The sequence below is a fragment of the Micromys minutus genome, assembly GCF_963924665.1.
Source record: "Micromys minutus genome assembly, chromosome: 5".
In the NCBI taxonomy this organism is placed as follows: Eukaryota; Metazoa; Chordata; class Mammalia; order Rodentia; family Muridae; genus Micromys; species Micromys minutus.
The window spans coordinates 61,948,348-61,971,671 of NC_137974.1; positions in this window are offsets into that span (position 1 = coordinate 61,948,348).

Genomic DNA, 23,324 nt, shown 5'->3' on the forward strand with positions numbered 1-23,324 from the left:
TATGTTTTCCTAGCTACTTGGGAACTCTCTACAATCTAGTCTTAAATTTAAAGCATTCCTCTATCTTCTTCTGCTCAGTCTTGAAATTCTAAGCAAGCACTCTCACATTTGGCTCTCTATATCTTAACTTCTCAACAGTATTCTGGAAAGATAGTTATATATTTTTAGATATTTGAGTCTAAGAATATAGCCAACTGAAAATAAGTAAATCAGTTAATTATTCTATGGTATTTTAGATAACTTATAAAGTTTATTTGTAGAAAAATCTACCCATCTTTCTAAATATCTATACTTTGTGCAACTATACAAAGTCTACTGGTAATTATTTTAAATATTTAACTATATATATATACATATATATATACATATTATATATATATATATACATGTATTATATATATATATAATACATATTATATATAAATGTATATATATATATATATATTAAATTTCTATAGTGCTTTCATGTGTCCAAAGCCTAATCAATTTGTGCTCCCTAGCAATTCTGCAATTAAAGACTTTTTTAGGATTAATTGCTTATTTTTTCTTACCAATTTATTATTATTTTAATAAAGAACTCAAATATCAACTTTCTAAAATAGCAAAAAGACCAAGTCAATGGTTCTAGTTATTAAAAAGCTATCAGTAATGTAGCACTATTGCAGGTTTGGGATGTTATTTACCACATGTCAGCCGTTTAGAACTGCCATTAATAACCTATAAATAGTGAACTTTGATTAAAACTGATTTAGAAATATAGAAAGTTGTAATATATTATAGTGCAGTATAATCTTCATATATCAGTGAAGTGCATAGTCAGTATTCCTCTTTGGAAAGAGAACTCAAGACTATCAATTGGCATAGGATCTAATCCTATTTAAATCACTGTTAATCTAATGCATGATATGTAAGAATTATACATACTTATGGAAAAAAATGTCATGTTTTAATACCCTTATAGGCTGCATTATGTTTAAGCCAGGGTAAATACTTCTATACTCTCAAATATTTATGATTTTATTAAAGTAAAACATTTAAATACTGTCTTTTGAAATGAAATGTATATATAATATACACATACACATTCTGTGTTTTCATTATGTCGTCTTCCTAACATAGGAGAGCAGTACAAAACTTTATGTAAGTGCAGTATGCATTAAGAAGCCTTTCTTTATTCCTTCCCCATATTCTTCCAATTTTGTAATATCATCATACAAAATTTCTAGATTCTGTTTAAATATTTTAGTAAAAAAATAACGATTTTTCTTCTGTCCTTTTATTTACTATGCTAGCTCTTAGATCTATCCGTATATTATGAAAATGATAAGATCCTACTTTTTGGTAAAGAATTTCTCTCTGTATATCACAGTTCCTTTACATGTTTCATCAGTTGATGGACAGTTACGGGCTGTTTTCATTTCTCAGGTTTTCTGGATATTGTTGCAATGGGAGAGTAGGTAAGACTTCGTAGCAGTGCAGTAGGTGGCTCACACACAACTTATTTAAAATAATTAAATATCCCAACACTGTTTTCCATGTGGCTTTAATAATTTGTATTTTAGCCAACAGTATGCAATAATTCTTTTTTTGACACCTCCATTGGGACTTGCTTACTTCTACCATTTTGATAGTAGCTATTTTTATTTTAGTGGAGTAATAGTTCATCCTTCAGTGTGACAATAAACTTCATTTTCCTTTATATTCATGACACTGAGTTTCTTCGTGGTTTTAGAAATGTCAGCCAAGATCTATTGTTCATGTTTCCATTGGATTGTGTCTTTGTGCTGAGTTCTGCATTCACTACAGGTATTAACTCCTGTCTTTTCATTGGAAATTTCCTCTCTTGCATGCAAAATGTGTTTCTACTGTTTGAGAATTTTGTACCTGTGTACATCATGCTTATGTGTTTTTAAAACTTAATCAGTATTATGTATATTAATTTTAACCAAGTAGCAAATCTGATATTCAAATATTCTGTTTATAGCAGCAAATAAAATAATATGATAGAAGATGCCCATTAATGAACATAAGTCAACAAAATCAAACTGAGTCCCTTCTTTCATTAGCACTTACTTGTCCTGTTTTGTTTTCCTTTTTCTGTATTTCAAACAAGTCCACCTTTGATGCTCAGAAATGTTTCTTTGTTCACATGTAGAAGCAGCACAGTTTCTAGTCACATGTTGATAAGTGAATCCATTTCATGCTCCTGTTACAGATACTGGTCTAGTTTTATTCTTCTGCTTGTGAGCATTCATACCTTCAACACTGTGTAAAGCACTGTCTTTTGTCTAAAGTGATTCTTAATTCTTTGTCAGCAAATGTGAAAGCATAATACCAAACAAGGTCAACTATTCCTAACACTCTAAAATATACACCAACCAAATAATTTCATTATAATTTCATGAGATAAATTAAATTCCAAAGTAGCATACTTAATGACAGAAGTACTGTAGCATCTAGAAGGCTGCACAATAAAAAAATCACTTTATGGCATATAAAACAAAGTCCTTCAAAAATACAAACTGTGGTTTTGTATTTTTCTAAAAACGAAATTTTTAGAAAGATTTCCAAATCATGTGGCATGAAAAATATTGTGATATTATCATTATTATATTTTAAAATATATTTTATTTATTTACATTGCAAATGTTGTCTCACTTCCTAGTCCATCTTCCAAGCATTCATCACTTCATCTCCACTCCCCTTTGCTTCTTTTGAAAATTTCCTGTTCATATCTGTATCTTATTTTTGACTAATCAACTACTTTTTCTTAATTCTTTATTTATTGAGATCTTTGAATATTTTGGATATTAATCCTTTATCAGATGTATAGCTGGCAAAGATTTATACATTGTAAGATTCTTCTTCACTTGGTTGATTATTTTTTCCTTGCTATAAATGAGTTTACCATGAAATCTCCTGTGTAAATTGCTGGCTTTAATTTGTGAGTTGTTGCAGGCCTACTCACAAAGTCTTCCCTGTAGCTTCGTTTTGTAAGCTTATGTGTATCTACCTTGTTTTCATTTTCTTTTTTGTGTATGGGGTCTGAGTAAAAGCCTACAAAAAACAGTACTGACAAAAATGTATAATTTTAAGCAAAAATGTTTAAAATCTGTACATTTATCTTTGTTTTGCAAAATAAAGTCGTTAAAAAAAAAGCCTACAGAAAAATTCACTGCTAGTGTAGATCTTTGAAGTAAAATTTAATTTTTTTAAATTTAATTTTTCTTATCTATCTTTCTTATATGATCTAGGCCCATACTTATAAATAGTGACACCCACAGTGATTGGGCCTTTGTACACCAATGAAAAATGAAGGCACTGGCAGCACAGACAACCCAAAGGCCAATCTGATTTATGGAATCCCACAGTTATCACAAACTTCTCCGTGGCCCTTTCTCTAAGCTACACAGTGATACTGGCTTAGCTGGACAAAGAATTTTCATATTACAGTCAGTTCTGCTCTCAGGTAATGTGTGCATTGCTAGAAAATGGCCACGGCATTCCGCATACAGAAGAAACAGCACAGAGTGCCAGGAACAGCAGAGAATCTTAGCTCAAGAATGCAGGAGGCAGAATCCGAGGAATCGGTACAACAGCTTCACGGTTTTATAGATGCCAGTATTGAAGCAATACAAAATGAGCAAAACGAGACGGCACTGCCTTCAGAAACGTGCTAAAGGTGATCCGTGTATGTTTTACTATGAAAGGATGAAGAAAGGTCTCTGCAGTACGTGTGGAGCAATACCACCTAATACGAAGAGTATGGCTCTTGGCACCATGCACGGTGTGGGAGTAGGTGATGGACACTTGAACTGAGCCCCATTGGCATACATGTCAGTTGTTTAGTTAAGCCAGCTGCTGCTTTCTTCATGACGCTGTTTTGTTTGCTTGTTTTATCATGCATATAAGTTTGTGGGCTGAGAGATGGCTCAGTGCTTAAGGGCACCGACTGCTCTTCCAGAGGTCCTGAGTTCAAATCCCAGCACCCACAGGGTGTCTCACAACCATCCGTAATGAGATCTGATGCCCTCTTCTACTCTGTCTGAAGACAGCAAGATTTTCCTAATATAAGTGCAATAGATAAATATTTAAAAAAAGCTTGTATCAACAAACATAAAATCTATCTTGTCCCCTGCTTGTTTCCCAAGTCACTGGAACAAATGGATATTTTGGACACAACGGCCATGACATGCTACACAATGCTGGGTGTGCCTGGACTCCAGCTGGGGCTGTACTGTAGCATCCTCTGTTGATATGTACAGGCACAAAGTAGGGCTCCTGACACTTGAGTTTTGCTTATGGCTCATTTCTTCATTTCTTGATTCTGTTGCAGAATCTTTCAGACATCAGTATGTATTTGTCCTCAGTAGTTTGCTTTTCCCTTTAAGTTTCTGGTCATTGTGCTTTGCCATATTCTCAGAGCTTTGAAGAAAGGACCCTTGACTACACTACACTATACATAGAAGCACAGAGCAGGCAACTCTCTGTAGGTATACTGAGCATTTCTCTGTGCATGTCTAAGCAATTTACTCAGACAGCATCTTTTTCCTGCTCTGATATGTACAGATTTCTTTTCCCTAATACAGCTTCACTGGACTGTGTAGACCTGGCTTTGGGCCAAGCTTAGCATAATTCATCAATACTGTCATGGTTCAGGATGCTTGCCAACACAGCAATATGTAAACATCGGGAAGTAAACCATGGTTTCAGCACTAATCTAAAATGGACAGTGACTCAAAGGAGGATCTATTTTGAATTGGGTTTTTACTTAGGATGCCTTTCTATCTCTGGTGACCTGTTTGAGATAATCTCTTTAAGACTCCTCTGCTCTGACCCCTGCCATGACTCTTGATTTGCTTGGTCATGCCCACTGTTTTCCCCTGCTCCATTCAGCAGCTGCAAGTACTATACATTGATGCAGACATACCTTCATTGACTGGTTTGCAGTGATTATCAGAGGAAATGCCACAACTGGACCTCTACCTGACCTGGTTCAGGTTAAAGTGTTCTAGTCTTCCTCTGTGCCATGGTTCCTTAGTTTAAGAGTACATATTCCTTTGCTTCTGCCAACACTGTTGAGGTGACGCAGGGGAATTGAGTTTAGGGCTAGCTTAGACTACATGAAGAGCCTCTGTCTTCAAAATGGCTAGTTGTACTCAAGTGAATTATTGGCTTCAGGAAGAAAATGTCCTTACTAAGGTTGATTTATTTCCAAAATACTCTTGTAAGAACTCTGAAAGAGCAATTCTGCCAAATGTCTGTCAAACCTACACATAAATAATTTGATTAATAAGAAATTTATTATTTGCTGAAGCAGTTCATTTGACGTTTACAAAACTTGTTAATAAAGCTGTTCTTAATGTGGGGATAAAAATTCTATCAAGCAGCTGAGATATGGCTCAATGGTAGAGCACTTGCTTAGGCTGTAAGAGGCTTTGGGTTAATCTGAGAATCAGAATGAATTATTATGTATCCAGACATAGAAGCTGTATCCCTTAAAGACACTCTGAATGTTACAAAACTTTGATTCTAGGAAAACTCTGAATAACCTATCTCTGTTCTTTGGCTCTATATTGACTTCTCAAACTGGATTTCTAAAAATAAAGCCATGAGCCCTTGCAATGAATGTTTTTATTTAGTAAGCATGTCTATTATCCATTAGATAATAACATCCAGAGCTGCTTCTGCAGGGTTGTTGTTGTTTTACTTTTATTTGTTAATCAAATTTTCCAGCTTGAAGTAATTAGAAACTTAAGATTTTGGGTTAAATTTTTTAACTGCATTTTAGGATAATTCACACAGAATTTTTGATGGAAACTATCTGTATAAATTTGAATTAAAATCATCTGGAAATTAGGAACCATTTATTTCAATTTAGAAAAAACTGAGTTTCTCCATTATATGGTTATAATCAATGTCACTTTAATTTTGCATTATTTTAATTTAGTATCTATTCTGACAGTTAAAATACCTCTTAATTGTTAAAATTAGTAAAATAATGCATATATTTTAAAGATTTTTTTCTTACACCTATATTTAAAAAACAGATATATGTACAGATTTTTAAACACATTTTGACATAGAACCATATGAATATATTTAGTCAGTACTTGATTTTTTTAAAGGTTTGATAGTATGTATTGAGATCTTACTAGTTATAATAAGCATAAAGTAGATGTAAAACAAAATGTAACATGGAAATAGTCAAAATTTTCTTGGTGTGTATAGATTAAACATAATGATTTTTAAATACAAATAATTGCTACAAGGCTATCTTCTTAGCTCTTCAGTTATTAATTATTTAAGGTTTAGGTCTACCCCACTCTGAGTGGGTGCTATAATCTTTTTGTTTGTTTTTTTTTTTTTTCTAAGAAGGACCAAGGAATCCATTTTTTGGCCTTTTTTTTTTTGAGCTTCATGTAGTTTGTGAGTTGTTTTCTTGCATGTGTGTTTGTGTGTGTGTGTGTGTGTGTGTGTCTGTGTGATAAATTTGTGTATTTATTTGTGTGTGATTTTGTGTTTGTGCAGGTGTAAGGCGTTTGTGTGTATGTGTGTGTATGTATGTATGCATGGGTGTCAGCTTCCTTGGAGCTGGAGTTGCATTTGTGAACTGCCTGGTATTAGTATTTGGAACTGAACCAGTGCCCTTTGCAAGGTCAACAAGTAGTAACTGGTAAGCTGTTTCTCTAGTACCTACTCAGATAATGTAATAGTGCATTGTTAAAGCTTTGCCATTTGATTATATAACTTGCTTCAAAATACTCATATTTAGCCCCAGGTTATATTTCAGAGTGCGTATTTTAGCTTTTCTTGTCAAATTCAGTGTCAGTTTCAAGAAATGTTGATTGTCAGGTAATTTGTCATACCACTTCCATTTACATACTCACAGAACCCATATTTGTTTGTTTTTTTCTCATCAAATTTTATATTTATTATATGCCACATATATAGTTGTCAGGGAAAGGGATATCTTTTAGATACATATTTTGTAGGATATAAATAATGAAGTTTCTGTGATTTATATATGAATAGATTATTAGATTCATAGATCAAGTAGATAGAGCACAAATGCTAGATATTGTGAGAAAACAGAATAAATATTTTTATCATAACACTGTATTAACAATGTTTATTTGAAATATCCATTAAATAAAAATTAAACATTTTCATTAAATTCTATTCAAATTAGTCATATCACATTTGAGTCTCCACAGAGGAGATTAAGGACTATCCCCCAAGTTCAAGAATAGAGGTCATGAAGGTTAATTTTCTTTAAAACAATTCCTTCAATTGCCTCTTGCATCACCGAACCAAGGTGTTAGGTAAATGTATTAGTCAGGGTTCTCTAGAGTCAAAGAACTTATGAAATATCTCTCGGTATTAAGGAACATTATTTGAATGACTTACAGTCTGCAGTCCAACTAACCCAACAATTGGCAGCTGTAAAGAGGAAGTCCAAGAATCTACTAGTTACTCAGTTCTGTGAGGGCAGATTTTTTATCTGGCTTTCTGTATCAGCTGGAATCCTTAAGAACTGGTTCTGACAGATGTGCTACCAAGTGTACAAGCAGATGAAGAGTCAGCTCATTGCAGGCTTCCAGCAGAAGGTATGGCCCAAATTAAAGGTGTGTACCATTGTGTCTGGATTTAGAATCTGCTCTGTCCCATGCTGGTCTTGAACTCAGAGGTGTATTGCAGCTGTGTCCTGAAATTAAAGGCCTGTACTACCTTGCCACTATGCCTGAGGATCTGGATCACAGATGTGGCCTCTATTAATGAATTGTAGTTCTTTCTAGATGTAGTTAAATTGACAACCAGGAGTAGTCATCATAGTGATTAATCAAAAATAGATTGAGTAGATTATGGTAAATAAAGCTAAACAACATGGCACTTAGTTTCCAAATGTGAAGTGTGAAAATATAAAGAACTATTGGTACTTGACGGCTAGGGGTGAGAATGTCAGTTTTCATCAGGGAAATGATCCCTTGTGTATGGATCATGTTCCTGTGAATGGCTTCTGACACCCATGCAAATATGAGAAACATTTGTTAGATTCCGTGGGTGAAGATAGAAAGGTAAGAAATTTTAGAAGGGGTTATGGGATGGAGATCTGGAAGTAGTTGAAGAGAGACCAATGGGAATACAATGTACAAACTATACTGTATAAATGTATAAATTTTTAAAAGAATAAATTAAAATGCACTAAGTTAAAAAAGGAGATGAGAATAGAAGACTGACATTGCATATTATCTGACTGTTTCCATTTATAAAATTTTCCCAAATTCAAAATATAGAAAGAAAAATGTATGCTCACAATTCACCACAAACTTTCTAACAACACTCAATGGGCAATGATCAGTTACCAAACTGTAAGATGGCAATTGGCTTTCTTTGTGGTCTACTTTATACTTGTATTGTCTAGATAGATGGTTCCCTACAGGTAAGCACAAATGTGAATGTTCTTTACGTAGTAAAATGGGTAAAAATATCCATATTAGAAGTCATTAGAAGTTATGTTGCCTAAATTTTGTGATTAAAACTTAGAGTAAAGGGCTTCAGTTTCTTCTTATAAATAAAGATTCCTTTCTACAGTAACAAAGGGATATTGCCTGAATGTGTTACATGGTAGTTAAATCTTAATATTAAGATGGTGAATCATACACTGATTAAAGCCATGATGTTTTGGTTTATGAGCTATGTTAATGTCTCCTTTGGATTTTTGTTCCAGTTACATTCCATATTGTTACACAGTTAATCTAGGACCTTTCTAAGTCATCAACACACTTTCTATCACATATATTATGCATATCAATAGCTTGTATAGGGGGCACATGAAATCATTCACCACTGACAATTACAGTACCTCACGAATTTCACTAGGACTTACAGCACTTTACAAGGATTAATATATCAGATTAATACTACAATGAGTACCTTTTCATGGTTTTTAACTGATATTATTATCTAATGTGAAAGATTCAAATAATTTCTAGCTATCTTTCCTTACCTATAATTTGTTGAGCATAGTAGTTTTTGTATTTCTTCTACTTGATTGCAACTTCACTTCACCCATCTTTTTTGTGGAACCAAAGTTGTCTCAATTGTATTGTAGCCCAAGTTATCATGTATTATTTGAGATTATTAATAAATCTGTGCCCTAATAATATAAAATTGAGAGGGTACTAGGTTCATGTGTCAAGTTTATTTAAAAAAAGAATGCCTCTATTGATAAATTTAACTCAACTTCAAGCCTGGGCATTTATATTTCAATATATGCTTGTTGAATCTGCAATTTAGTATTAACTTTCCTGTCAATCTAATATCTGCAGGGATATGGCATGCCTATTTATAGAAAGACCATCTCTGTGTCTGCTATTTGAAGGCTGGGTCATCTGGATCATTTTTGTTATCAGGGCAATAACTTGGGTAGTTTATGTGACGATTATTATAGATTTATCAAGGACAGATAAAAAGTCTGAAAACATCTTTTCCACCATCGGAGCTCCTAATGTACCCAAGGAACAGAGTATCAGAATTGTAAGCCTCAACTTTACTTTGATTTGCTTGTAGTTTTCCATTGATTATAGACTCAAAATATAATCCATGCATGCTAAATTTAAACATAGTAAAATATTTAGAGTAAAATGTTAAGAATCCTGCAGAAATGCACTATGATGCTCTCATTTTATTAAAGCAGCTAACCTAGGACATATATGACTCTCACTGTCTTATGAAGAGGAAATTTCTGTTGAGCCTGTGTTGTTTTTCTAGAAACTGTCTTTTGAGAGGATACTTTTGCTGGAACAAACACATGGGAGTATGTTTTGCTGAGAACATACATGTGTTTCTTTTCTCCTGGAAGCTTCCTGGAAAAGGGGCATATGATGTTTTACTAGAGGTGATGCTTGAGAGACCACATGGTGTTTGGAAAGAGTGTAAATATAACTCAGCCAATAGTGGATGACAGTATGGCTTTGGTTCACTTGCCATTCTCAGCTGGTCTTCATTGGGTATGCTAATGCTGTTCTTTGCTAATGATGCTCTATGGTATTGGTTCACCTTGATACTCATTGCTGATTATTGTTTGTCAGAACTGGGAAGAGAGATACACCAAAGAACTTCTGGTGATATTTCTGGCAGCTTCTTGCCACTTCCATGGATTCAGGCCAATTAGCAGAACCTCAAGGTCTCTTCTGTATCCAGTTGCCATTGCTGACTCATGAGTGGTGTTTGCTAGGGAATCAAGCTACTAGAGCTGATTTGTGTTAATGGAAATGCTAATATCCTGACAAAGCAGATTGGATTTTCCTCAGAGAACTATTTCTAAACAGGTCCACATATGCCTTCGTTCTATTAACTTTTCTTTTCCACTACCTCTGGTATGTGGTGGGCTACAAGGGAGGTTAAATTATTTAAGTACAATTATTAAAGTCAGTTTTCAAAATATAAGCCTATGGTCCTGTGGCTTTTGTGTGATGTCATGAATGTCAGGTGGCAAATATCCATTGCTTTAATTTTCTAGAGCTTTTCTTTTTATTGTATGTTGGAGATCAAGCGATGTATTTCTGCCTCTAAAATTCTGGAAAAGCTTCATATAATTTATAAAACAAGTGGTTTAGAATGTAAAATACATTGACAGTATTTTCCAGAACCACCCATCCACGGCCTAGAGTAAACTTCCAGCAGCTTATGACTGGCAATAGAATCTATGAGGGGATTCTATTTTCTAAAGCCTTATGTGTACCTAATATTCCTGTAAGAGGACAGCATCTATAAAAAGGTCATAAATTAGTTATAAACAAAGAATAGAAGGTAGTTGAATTTACTATTCTTTACCCACTGCAAAATTAATGCTGTGGCATTTGCTAAGCTTAGGTAAAGCTGGGTATAGGTTCTGTATTCTTCCGTACGGAGCACCATCACAATAATTACTTTCTATTTCAATTTGAGTAGAGGGAGAGAAGCTGAAGGATATGTCTGATTCTATTATGCAATTTAAAGTTCTTGCTGTAGCACAGAATTAATCTCTTAGCCTGTATATTTTGTGTGAGCTTTTAAGACATCTTTTTGAGGTATGGTTGCTAAAACTGTTACATCTTATATTGCTATTACAAAATGACAAAAATCAGGCCATTAATAATCAATAGAAATGTATTTTGGTTGTTGCTTTTGAAGCTTGAAAGTACGGTGACATAGTCCTGATGTGACTAACATCTGTTCCTCATCTGGTGAGGGCTTGTGCTATACCACAACCTGAGAGGAGACATCCCAAGACAAGGCAAAAGCAAGGACTCATCTTTCTAGTCCTTGCCTCATAAACCTGCTAATGCCAGTATAGAAGCCATCTCTTCACAGCCTTTTCTAATTAGATTTACCAATTGCTTGACTTCCCAGTAACATTCACATATGAATTTTGATATTATAATACATGAAACATTTTGGTACTTTTAAAAACAATGGTGATATTATATTTAGTCTGTAGCCTATTGTCTATTCATGGTCAAGAAAACTTTGGCATTTTTCTTAGCTTTACATAATTAATTTTAGTGGTCAAATGGAGACTAAAAAGCTAAATAGTGTTTTGTTCTCATGTTACAGAATCCTAGATTAATGTATTTTCTTCTAGCTAGCTTACATTTCTGGATCCTTGGACCAAGCCAAAGATCTGTACTTTAAACAAATCTTTATGTTGGTAAAATCTTTACTATATAAACCCATTTTGTTTCAGTGGGTTGTTTCACTTCAGTTAGTGTTTTCTGCTCAATTAATTCACATACTTGCAGCAAATATGGTATTAGTATGGGTAAATATGATTACTATTTATTGGTGGTTCTTATTACGTATTTTAGGTTGTTTTCAAGACTTTGAAATCTTTTTTTCTTTAGGATGATTATTGTCCTTTTCTTATCCTACATACATGTGCATTTTGCTTCTTACCTCATTCTCACTTTTGTGTGCTTTCTGCCTATGGAAACACTGAATTACACCTCTTATGCTTAACTTTGGTCTGGTCTGTATGACTTGTTTGGTCAATGGAGTATGGGAAAAAAGCCACTTATCTCTAACATTATGTCTGACCTAACATGCCTCTGACTATCAGGTAAATTCTCTAGAATGTGTTCTAGGTAGTCCATACTTTATATTAATTTTGAACATCAGAAGATAATTAAATATCATCTAAAACTTATAGCAGACACTTTAGAATTTACATGATATTTCTCTCTGTTGGATTTGAAAAATTCTTTGATTTGTAATTTTTTGTTTTTCTGGAACCACACAAGTCCATGCAACTACTTCTACAGAAAACATGTCATTCAGGGCAACCTGAATTAGTGTTTCTAGGTCAGGGTCACTGATAATAAGAAACCAGTGCTTTTTATTCACTTTGACATGAGAGTTGTGTTGTGTACCAGTGGTGACATTCTGAAACTTCTAAATATAGATGGGTTATAAAAATTCCAGTGACAGTTGGGTCTCCTGAAGTATTCACTTTCTGAAAATTTACTATAGAAAGGAAGATTCAATGCAATGAATAAGCTTAACTAGGATATGAGATGTTCAGGTTAATAGAAAGATCAGGTAGGTTGAAATGCTATGTTGTAAGAGAAGAGCTAAGAACAGCTGGTATGTCAATTTTTTGCATGAATAGATAAAAAGTAGATTGGTCAATAAAGCTATTCACAAATTAACCACTCTCAAAGTTGTGAAAAATGCAAAATAGTTGCTTCAAAGTCTTGAATTACCATGTAGATAATTTTTCAGAAATAAATTACAGGAAGAATAGGAGAGCTCAATATTAGATTTATATAATTTTCAGAGACTCCTCCTTTTTCTCATTACAACTCTGATAGAAGTTTGTGATCATGGAATAAAAATATTTGAAGATAACTTATCCCCCCTTTGACTATCCCATTGCTAAAGACAAATTGTGGAGGTAAAAATAGAGTCTTACAGTGTTCAGAGAAGTAGGCCCTAGGTTTAGAGTTTTGTTAGTCTTGCTAGTCCCTTATGAACAATTAATCCAAGCTTCAGCTGCAGATGGAAATCATTCACATTTCCATCTTCCTGAAGACTCCCACACCTGTGAGCAGGAGCAGATTGGCTACAGTCCAGTCCTTGACATTAACCTCAAAAGAATTACTGAACCTTTACACCTCAAAGAGAAAATCAGCATCTGCATTATAATCGTGAATGTTTATGACAACTTGATATTTTCATATTGCATAGACCTAGTGAGACAGCTCAGCAGAGAAAGGTATGTCCTAGCAAACCTGATGAGCTAAGCTAAAATAAGAAACGAGAATGAATTAAGAAAAGTGAAAGACACTATTCATAAATAAATTATTTTATTTTATCTGTAATTTTAATTTTATTTTCTAGATCCCAGATAAAAAGGTAATAAGCGCCTAAAAATTGTTCTCTGATCTCTGATGTGACACATTCACACCCATACACACACCCCACACACAAAGTGCACACATGGACACAGGCATATATACTATGCAGATATAATGATAATACAAAACACATAAAGCAATGCATGTAGTACAAAGTCAATGTTCAACAAACCTAGTCTCTGGTGTTTTCTGCTGCTGTTCAGGTCATTCATTTGTTAATATTGTCTTTTACTTTTCTTGATTCTTCCTCAATTCTTATATTCAAGTTCAAATAATATTGCCATTGATGATTTGCAATGTGTCTTCTGGCCATTATCGACTGACAATATTTCCTCGGTTAGTCATGGGGCTCATAAATGCTGAAATTAGAAGGACATCTTAACTTTTGGAGAAATGTTATAAATGTATTTGATCATTTTCACCTCTTACTGCTCTATGTAACTCCTTTTATATCTACTCCCTCACATTATTGTAGCCTCCCTACTTCATGTCATTCTATTCTTTTAAAAATGTGACTCATTGATTCTCTTTATACTTCTCTATATTCACATGTATAGGTCCATCTGTCAAAGTTTAGCTCATTTCTCAGGGACCAACCCTTACAGACAACCAACTCTCCCTTTTCCAGAAGCCATTAGCTGTCAATCATTTCTCAGCAAATGGAAGGATTTGTGAGACATCGACAGCCTCCATGACAGAATTTGAATAGTCTGATCTTGTTAAGGTTTTTGCAAGCAGCCTCAACAGTTTTCAGTTCATGAGTGCAGTAATCGTGTCACTTCCAGAAGACAGTGTTTTGCACAAGTCTTCCCCATTCTCTAACTCTTACACAGTTTCTGCAATGGTTTTTGAGCTATGGAGTCCTCAATTGGTCACGCAGTGGTATAGATATCCTATGTGTGCCTGAAATAGCATCTTTGCACTTCAGCCCATTGAGAGTTTTTATGTTAAACACTGTCCACAGAGTTTCTCTGATAAAGAATTAGGGATGCAGTAACAGATAAGTCCAGAGATATGGCTTTAAGGGGCCGTTTTTACTCTGTCCCTCTAGAAGTATAGCAGCAGCATGTTCACCCCTATGTCCCATGAGCTCCTCAACCATGAATTATTGGACAGATTTACAGTATCACATATTTGTTTCTGGCAATAGTCATATCCACTGGAAATGGCAAAAACCATGAAGCCAGAAGAGCAGTTTGACATAGTTCCAGCCAATCTGAGCCAAATGCTGTGATTATTCTCTTACTTTTAGGTTTTGGTCTCTACGTGTTGCATTCTTGATTCTTGGGAACCACTTTCTATAATTGCTACATCAGCTTTCACTCCCCTCAGATGTTCTCCACATCTTTGCCAACATTTGTTGTATTTTTCCTTTTGCTTGTCTTTTCTAATTTTTTTTTCTTTTGTGATTTGTCAACACAGGGTTACTTCATATAGCTTTGGTTATATTGGAACTCACTCTGTAGACTAGGAGACCCAGAAACTTGGAGATATGTTTACTTCTGCCTCCCAAGTGTTGGGATTAAAGATGTAAGCTACTTTACTATGATGCCTCTGTAAGGAGTTTTTACTTGAGTTTCTCAATGGTTCTTAAAAGGGTAGTGAAGACATTGAAAAATGTTTTCTGAGTGATCTTTTCTTCAATTCCTGTTCCTCTCTTTGACCTTGAATTTTCTCCCATAAGAGTTTTGTTCTCTTTTCTAAGAAGGACTGAGGCATCCCCAATTTGGCCTTCCTTCTTTTTGAGCTTTATAATGTCTGTGAATTGTTTCTTGGGTATTGGGTATTCAGAACTTTCTGGTACTAGTATCTGCTAATCATTGAGTGCATACCATGTGTATTCTTGTGTGACTGGGTTACCTCACTCAGGATTATAGTCTCTAGTTCCATCCATTTATCTATGAATTTCAGAAGCCGCCTCACCTGGGGATTAACCATATATGCAGTTACCAAATCCAAGCACTATAGCTGGTAACAAAAAGTACTTACTGGCAGGAACCAGACAGAAATGCGCCTCCTTCCCCCCCACCCCCCAGGAACTATGTTAGTGTCATATAGATACAGCTGAACGTGTTTGCAGCTAACCATTGGTCTGAACTTGAGGATCCCAATGAAGTTGCTTCCCAATGAGGTTGCTAAAGAAAGGACCTAAGGAGCTGAAAGGGGTTGCAGCCTCATGGGAAGATAACAACATTACCAACCAACCAAACCCTCCAAAACTCCCATGGATTAAAACACCAACTTCTGTGTGCAGTTTGAGAGGCCTATTGATCCAGTTGTATATGTAGCTGAAGATAGCAGTGTCTGGCATCAATGTGAGAAGAGGCTTTTGTTCCAGAGAGGGCATGTTGTCTCAATGCAGGGGAATGACAACGCAATGGGGTGGAGCAGTGGACCAGAAGAAAGTACACCTTTGTGAATGCAACTGTGGGAGGAGGGGGGATGGGAGCAGGGCAGGGTAAAGTGATAACATCTCAAATGTTAATAAAAAGTATCTAATAAAAAAGTTTAAAAACAGAAAAAAATGTTTTCTGGCTATTTTTATTTCTTCTTATAATTCTCTGTTAAGTTTTATATCCTCCCTTTAACTGGGTTGTTTTCTTTCTTGGTGTTGTAGGGATTTTTTTTTTTTTTTTTTTTTTTTGAGCACATTTTATGTTTCAGACACCAGTCGTGCAAGATTCAGAGCTGGAAGAGATTCTTTCTATGGGTGGTCTCTCAGTTGATTAACAGTTTCTTCTGCAGAATAGGAGTGTTTTTTAATTGAATGAAATTCCACTTCATAGTTGGCACTATTCCTGGGAAACCCAGACTCTGATTAAGAAGTCCCTTATGTGAACCAATATCCTGAAGTGTGCTTCCTAATTTTCCTTCCAGAGGTTTCAGAATTTCAGGATCAACACTGAGTTCTCTCTTCCATTTGGAATTGATTTGTGTACAGAGTGGAGAAATGAATTAAGATTCATTCTTTTATACATAGATAACAAGTTTTCCCAACAATGTTTTTTTAAAGGTGCTGTTTCTACTCTAATGTGTACAATTTCACATCTTTCTAAAAAATTCTATTTGCTGTATGTGTGTAGACTTATATCTGAAAATTTAATTCTATTCCATTGATCTCTGTGTCTATTTATTATTGGTTCTGCAGTTTAACTTGAAATCAGGAATAACAATACATCTCTTCAGTAGTGTTTTTATTGTTTAGAAGTTTCATATATCTGCTGTTTTTTGTACTTCGACATACATATCTAGATTTTGTCTGTAAACAATTGCATTGGAATTTTTGTAGGCACTTCATTAAATCTATAGATTGATTGTGGTTGGATGGCTGTCTTTATATTAGCCACACAGTGTAATTGTATGAGAGTTCTTGCTATCTTGTGGTACTTTCTTTAGTTTTTATTTTTTCTCTTTAGTGTTTTAAAGTCTGAGTTGTATGAGTAGTTCATTTACTTGGTTAGGTTTATTATGAGATTTTTTGAGACAATTGTGGATGAAATTATTCCCCTGATTTATTTCTCAGTCTGATATATGATCTTCGAGGTTTGACAGTGAGTAGATATTCTCTTCGGGGCTGAGCATTCCAACAGTCACTTTTCAACAAGCTGTAAGTCTTTGTATTTATTAACCATTACTCATTTCATAAAGAAGCTTTTCTGATGAGAGTTGAAACCAGTACTAACACTGGCATAAAGATTAGAATTTAGGGAACATGTTAATACTGTGTCAATTTAGCAAGATAATAAAAGCAGGATTTCTATAATGCCTTCAACAGGTCTTTGGCTCTGTTTACAGTACCAGGCATGATTTTGGGTCTGTGTAGTGTTCCTTAAATGGAGACAGCAGCCCATAATATTCATCTCATTATTGCATATCTTGCCATATCCTGGACATATCTTGCTAGGTTGATTATCACTGAGCCTACAGTGTTTACAACTAGATAATAATATTAATGATTTTCTCCTTCAATAGCTTTTATGGGATCCTTGGCAGTACAAATGCTAGCTAGAAAGAGGTGCCTGGGTTTATTAATAGAAAATCAATTCCTATAAAACTGGAGGAATTGTTATTGCTCTTTAATTGGAGTTTTATATTCAAAGTCTATATTTTAAAACTACTCAAGGATTCAAGTATGAACAGCATTCAATCACTGACTTGATTTAATCACAAAAATAATTAATTCAAAATTTTAATAGGGAAGAAAATATTAATTTTAGCTGAGACAAGTGAAGGAATCTGTTTTCTACAATAAAACCAAAGTAAACCAACTAACCAAACAAACAAAAAGCCCAGAATCAAAAATAAAACAAACAACCTATAGCCTAAGATAAAGGTGACATTTGATAGAAGAGAAATAACAGGTTTAGGAGAATGTGATCTATTAGCCATGCAAGCACACACTGTACTTCCATCTTCTAGTGGATTTGTCACCATGGATATTTCAGAAAACTAAATTCTTGCTAATGGCTGTGGACTTTGTCTCCTGTCTCTGTGCCTAATGACTTGTCTAAACTAGGCTTTACATTTCCTAAGTAATAGCATACTTAGGCTATTCTAGGGGCAAAACTCCATTATCCCAGCAATCACATTGTCAGAAAGCTGTTAAAATCTTTGTAAAGGTTTTGTTTCCCCTTTTTTGAAAAAAATTTGCTTGTAAGCTTTATCTCTAAAACTGGCACATTTTTTTTAAATTGAGTTTTTTCCTTCTCCTTTCATTCTGTCTAAGAATTTTTCATAATTATTTAGTTTTATTCCATTTTTCCAACCTAGCTGACCAGGTAAGATGAGAGTAGATCGTACTAAGAGGGAGACTGTTCTTTATGATCATAGTTAATTACTGTTTTTTCTCTAGCAGGTTTTCTATTGTTCACCAATGTAGAATAAAAACATACCATTTTATGCAACATAAGAGTTTTAAATTTACATTCATCAAATCAATATATAGCTAAGCAAAAATGAATAATCATAAAAATTAGGAAATGTACCATCATTCCAGTTTTGCCTAACATCAAGCTAACAGTTTTAATAGACCTACATACACATATATTATACTATATTTAATCATTGTATTTCAGGTTTACTAAGAAATATTCTAAAATAGCAAAAGCCATCTATAATAAGAGATATGTATTTTTATTTGTTTTATGTGAGAAATATTTCCCATAGGCTCAAACATTTAAACACTTGATTTTCCAGTTGGTGATGCTAGTTTTGGAACTACTGTTTTGGAACAGTTGTGGTGTTGCTGGAGAAAGTATGTCACTGTTGTTGGGCTTTGAGAGTACACATCCTAGACTACTTTAAGTTTGCTCTCTTTACTTCATGTTTATGGCAAAAGAGGTGGCATACAGAATTCTTGTATCTTCCTTCATGCCTGCTGTCATGTTTCCCTAGCATGATAGATTCCCATTCCTTTGGAACTACAAGCCCAAGTATACAAGGTTCTGGTCTCAGAAAGAAGTCTGAGAAATGGGGGAGTGGGAGCAGTGCTAATTCAATGATGACTCGAAGTCAGTAGGGGATGCAGGCTGTCAGTTCAAGTGCTTTCATTTTACTCAAGGATTCTCATCTCTTCTCCCCCCTTCTTCCTTTCACCTTTTAATTCTTTTTCCTCCTCCCTTTTCATTTTTCCCTTCATACTTTGCCTTTTCTTGACCAGAAAGCCTGGAGCTGTGTTACCTGCAAAAGACCTACACTGGTCCAAACTAGGTAAAAATTCTAACACACAACCAGGGTGGGATCTTAATGCCCACCTCTAATAAGAAGCTAATAGCAGTTGATGACTGCTGAGAGACAGCCACTTTATTTGAGGAAGATGGTCATGGGTAAGCTGCCTGGCTGCCTGACTCCCAGTGCATGTCTGAATTGGTTTTGTTTATTTATTTATTTTTTTAAGAAGACACAGTGTGGTGAGAGAAATATCTTAGAGGACAAGGTAAGAGCTGCTAGGGATGTGTGAATATGTCCAAGATATGGTGTATACATTTATAAACATTTTAGAGAATAAGAAGATAACTCTGAGATAAATATTTCTTAAGGTTCTGCTCCAAACCAAAAAAAAACGAAACAGAAACATATTGGCATTAGCTCCATTTGAAAGTTTTTAGAATTCTGTGCTAAAACTCTGTTGCCCTGGGTGTTTTTTGGCTCTGGGATTTTAATGACTGCATCTATTTTCTTAGGGGTCATAGATTTATCTAAATTGTTTCATCTGGTAAGTAGTATCTGTTGAGAAAATTATCAATTTCTTTCAGATTTTTCAATTTGGTGGAGTACAGATTTTTAAAATATGACCTAGTTTCTCTTAGGATGCCCTCAGTTTGTGTTTTTATGCCCCAACTTTGTTTCTGATTTTGTTAATTAAGATTATCTTTTTGTTTGTTAGTTAGTTGGAATAATTGTTTATCTTGCTAATTTTCTTTTAAAAACATATTTTTTATTTCAATGATTATTTGTATTGTTCTTTTCTGTTTCTGTTTTATTGATGTCAGCTCTCAGTTTGATAATTTCTTTCTGTCTATTCCTCTGGGTGTGCTTGCTTCTTTCTGTTCTAGAGATTTAAGGTGTGCCATTAAGTTTTTAGAAAGAGATCTCTCCAATTTTCTTATGAAAGCACTTAGTGCTATGAACTTTTTTCTTAGCACTGCTTTCTTAGTGTAGTGCTCCATACATTTGCGTATGTTTAGCATTAGTAATTTTCACTGAGTACTGTATATAATAATTGGACTCTGGTGGTGAAATATTTACATGGCTGTTGATTGGGTTCTAATGTTAGTGTCTAGGTATTTGTGTTTGGTGTGATTATATGTCTAAATGCTAGTTTGTGTCTTTCTTTGTTTGATGTTCTTTTTCCCTTGGTTTTATTTCCTCACTGGTCTTCTTCCATAAGTGAAATGTGGTTGAGTAGAAAGTCTCTATTCAATTTAAAATATGAGGTTCTGATGGCCAACAGTGGCCTCTTGGCTAGCTGGGCATCCTCCACAGGAGTTGGTTCCTGAAATAGTGTCAAGAGGAAAAGGGGATGGTTAGAGGTTGGGCATGTATGGAGAAAGTGGGCACAGCTCTTGCACAGTCAGCCTACTTAGGGCTTTGATTATTGGTTTGGCCTCCAGTGAATTATGGACCCTCTTCCAAAGTTGTAGGCAGGTATATGGTGATAAGGACAGATTGACTGTTGGTAGTAGGCTGGGAATCACTGAAATAGTGTTGGTATCTGGAGCCCTAGGCACTGATGTGGTCTCTGGTAAAGCAGGTTTCTTCTCCTGGAGTTTTATTTACTTTATGATTAGTTTCTGATCTAAGAACCAATCACTATTGTTATTTAGATTTCCCAAAGCCATTTTAGTTTTTGGTAAAATTAATTAAAACTGTTTTCAACAATCTCTCTTGATCACATATAGCAAATATGTACAGAAATATGAGCCTTTTTTGCTCATAGACTATAATATTGCACCCTTGCTGAAAAAGGAAATATGAAAGTTGTACTTTTGTGGCTTGAAAAGTATTCATGCCCCCAATAAATATTTCGATAATCAAATTACAAGTTTTTGTTTTCTTTCTCTTATGTTGCATTATTCATGAATAAAGTCAGCTTCATACCATAGACAGAATAATAAATCCGTAAAGGAGTTCTTATCAGTTGCACACCATTTATATTTCATTTCTACAAAGAACACATCAAATTTTTTAGCTCGTGTAATCTAAGAGGACAGGACCTAATAGATATTCTTTGACAGTCATTTGGTTAAGTACTTCCAGAGACACCCCATTATCAAACTAGCAATATACCACTCTTCCTTCAAAATCCCAGTGAAGAAATACTCTGAGCACAGAATTTACATGCTTGGGTTTTATTTTCCCTAGCCCTTTGTATAAATGCTAAGGCAAAAACATACAGGCATACTGTTTTCAAAAATGCAATCATGCATAGAATAGAATACAATAATTAAGTTAAAAAGAAAAGAAAGCTGTGTCCAACAATGTATAATTTGCATTATTTGCCTTCTAATGGAAAAGCCCCAAATGAGCTACAGAAATGTGATTTTTACTGAGGATCATAATGAGTCCTTTCTGTGAGTTATTTGTATTGGTTGTATTATTATTAATATAAAGAAATTGCTTCACCAATGACTAAAGTTATTTCTTTTCGACTTTAGGTGATACCAGGGCAGAATTTGACATATGAACATTTTTTGTACTAAAATTGTGCTAATAAAATTGTCCAAGTGTAGCATAAATTATGAAATTTCCAGTACGCCCTGTTAAATGGACATTTGCTATCTCAGCCCCATGTAAATAAAGCAAAGCATGTGGCCTTCCATCTTTTCAGACAGTTTTCTAAGTCTAGAAGATTTTTTGTTGTTTTTGTTGTTTTTTTGTTTTCTTCTCTTTTTTTATTTTATTATTATTATTTTTTTTGATGAACAACACTCAGGTCATTGAAAAAGCTCACTCCTTAATTTCTCTCCTTGAAATTTTCTTTTGTGTTTCATTTCTACCATGGCCTTCATTGGGTCTCTTTGACCCAAGCACTTTCTCTGCTTTGTCCACTTTTCTGCCCAGGAAAATTCCCCCACTCCTGCCCCCACCCCCACCACTGTATACAATCTGGGAGTTAATCTATTTCATTTACATCCCTTAGTGATTAGCTCTATCTCCTTGGCTGATATTCAACATCTTAGTTTTTGTTTGTTTGTTTGTGTTTGTTGGTTTGTTTGGCTACTTTTGTCAAGGGTAGAAACTTTGAAAACAGAATCTCTATTTACATCACTTTTCACATATTTAATTTTTGGTCACGAACAAGGAGGCATTCTTAATGAAACATAAACTTCACATTAGTATTCTTTCTATCTTTTATGTTCATTTACTTACATAAATCCCAGTGGCTAAGAAGCAATTAGACAGCAGATGGCTCAGTTCAAATCAATTAAATTGACTGGTATGTGCTGTGCATATCTAGGCCTATCAATGTGTGTGTTAAAAATACATTTAAAATTCTTCAGAATTTTATATGTAAGATCTGTATTCACACCATTCATACCTCCCTCCCTACCCCCAGCCAATTCAATTACTCTTATGCCCCCTACTCCACTTCAAACTCATAATCTCTTCATTGATTATTACTAAGCACACACCCAGAGGCATACACATACACATATACTTAAATATAGTCTGCAATGTCCAATTGAAGTTACTCAGTTGTTTGTTATGTATTTAGAGCTGACTACTCAAGATAGGATAGCCTATAAGTAGGCTCATTCCTGGAGAAGGGTTTTTTAGTAGTCATTAATTGACTCTAGTTTTCATGAATGGGAGAATGGGAGTGGGTTTGTGAGACTTTCCTCATCTACAATGGCTTGTCACCTGATGTTGTTGTACAGGTCTTATTTAAATGACTTTACTTCTTAGGTCTTGTAGGCAAAGCTTCATTGCTATATATGGAATACACTCTCTTGTTGCTGTAGTTGATTAATTTACTGCAAAAAAATTCACAACACTATCTTATAGTAGAATTCTTCTTTATATAGCTCCAATAATCTTTCTAACCTCTTTCCTGCTATTCCATGAGATTTGGAGATAATAATTAAATTTTATGTGTATCTACTGAGGTTGGGACCCCACATGAGTTTTTTCCCCTCCAAAAATACAGTTCTTTTAAAAGCTGTTCTTACACTCTTGATAGTCCCCAGTTTGGCTTCAACTTTTAAATATTATAACTCTCCTTGTTCTCATTTATAAAGTAGCCAGAAGAGAAAAACCAAAGTCTGTTACTATTGTAATTTGGTACCCTTTGTATCATGTATTATCTGTGTTTTCATGTATTTCATAGGAAGAATTTTAAATGTTTACTTCTGGCAGTTTTAAAATGGAATGATATTTATCATACTCCACAATGAAACTAAAAAAAATTTAAAAATTTTATTT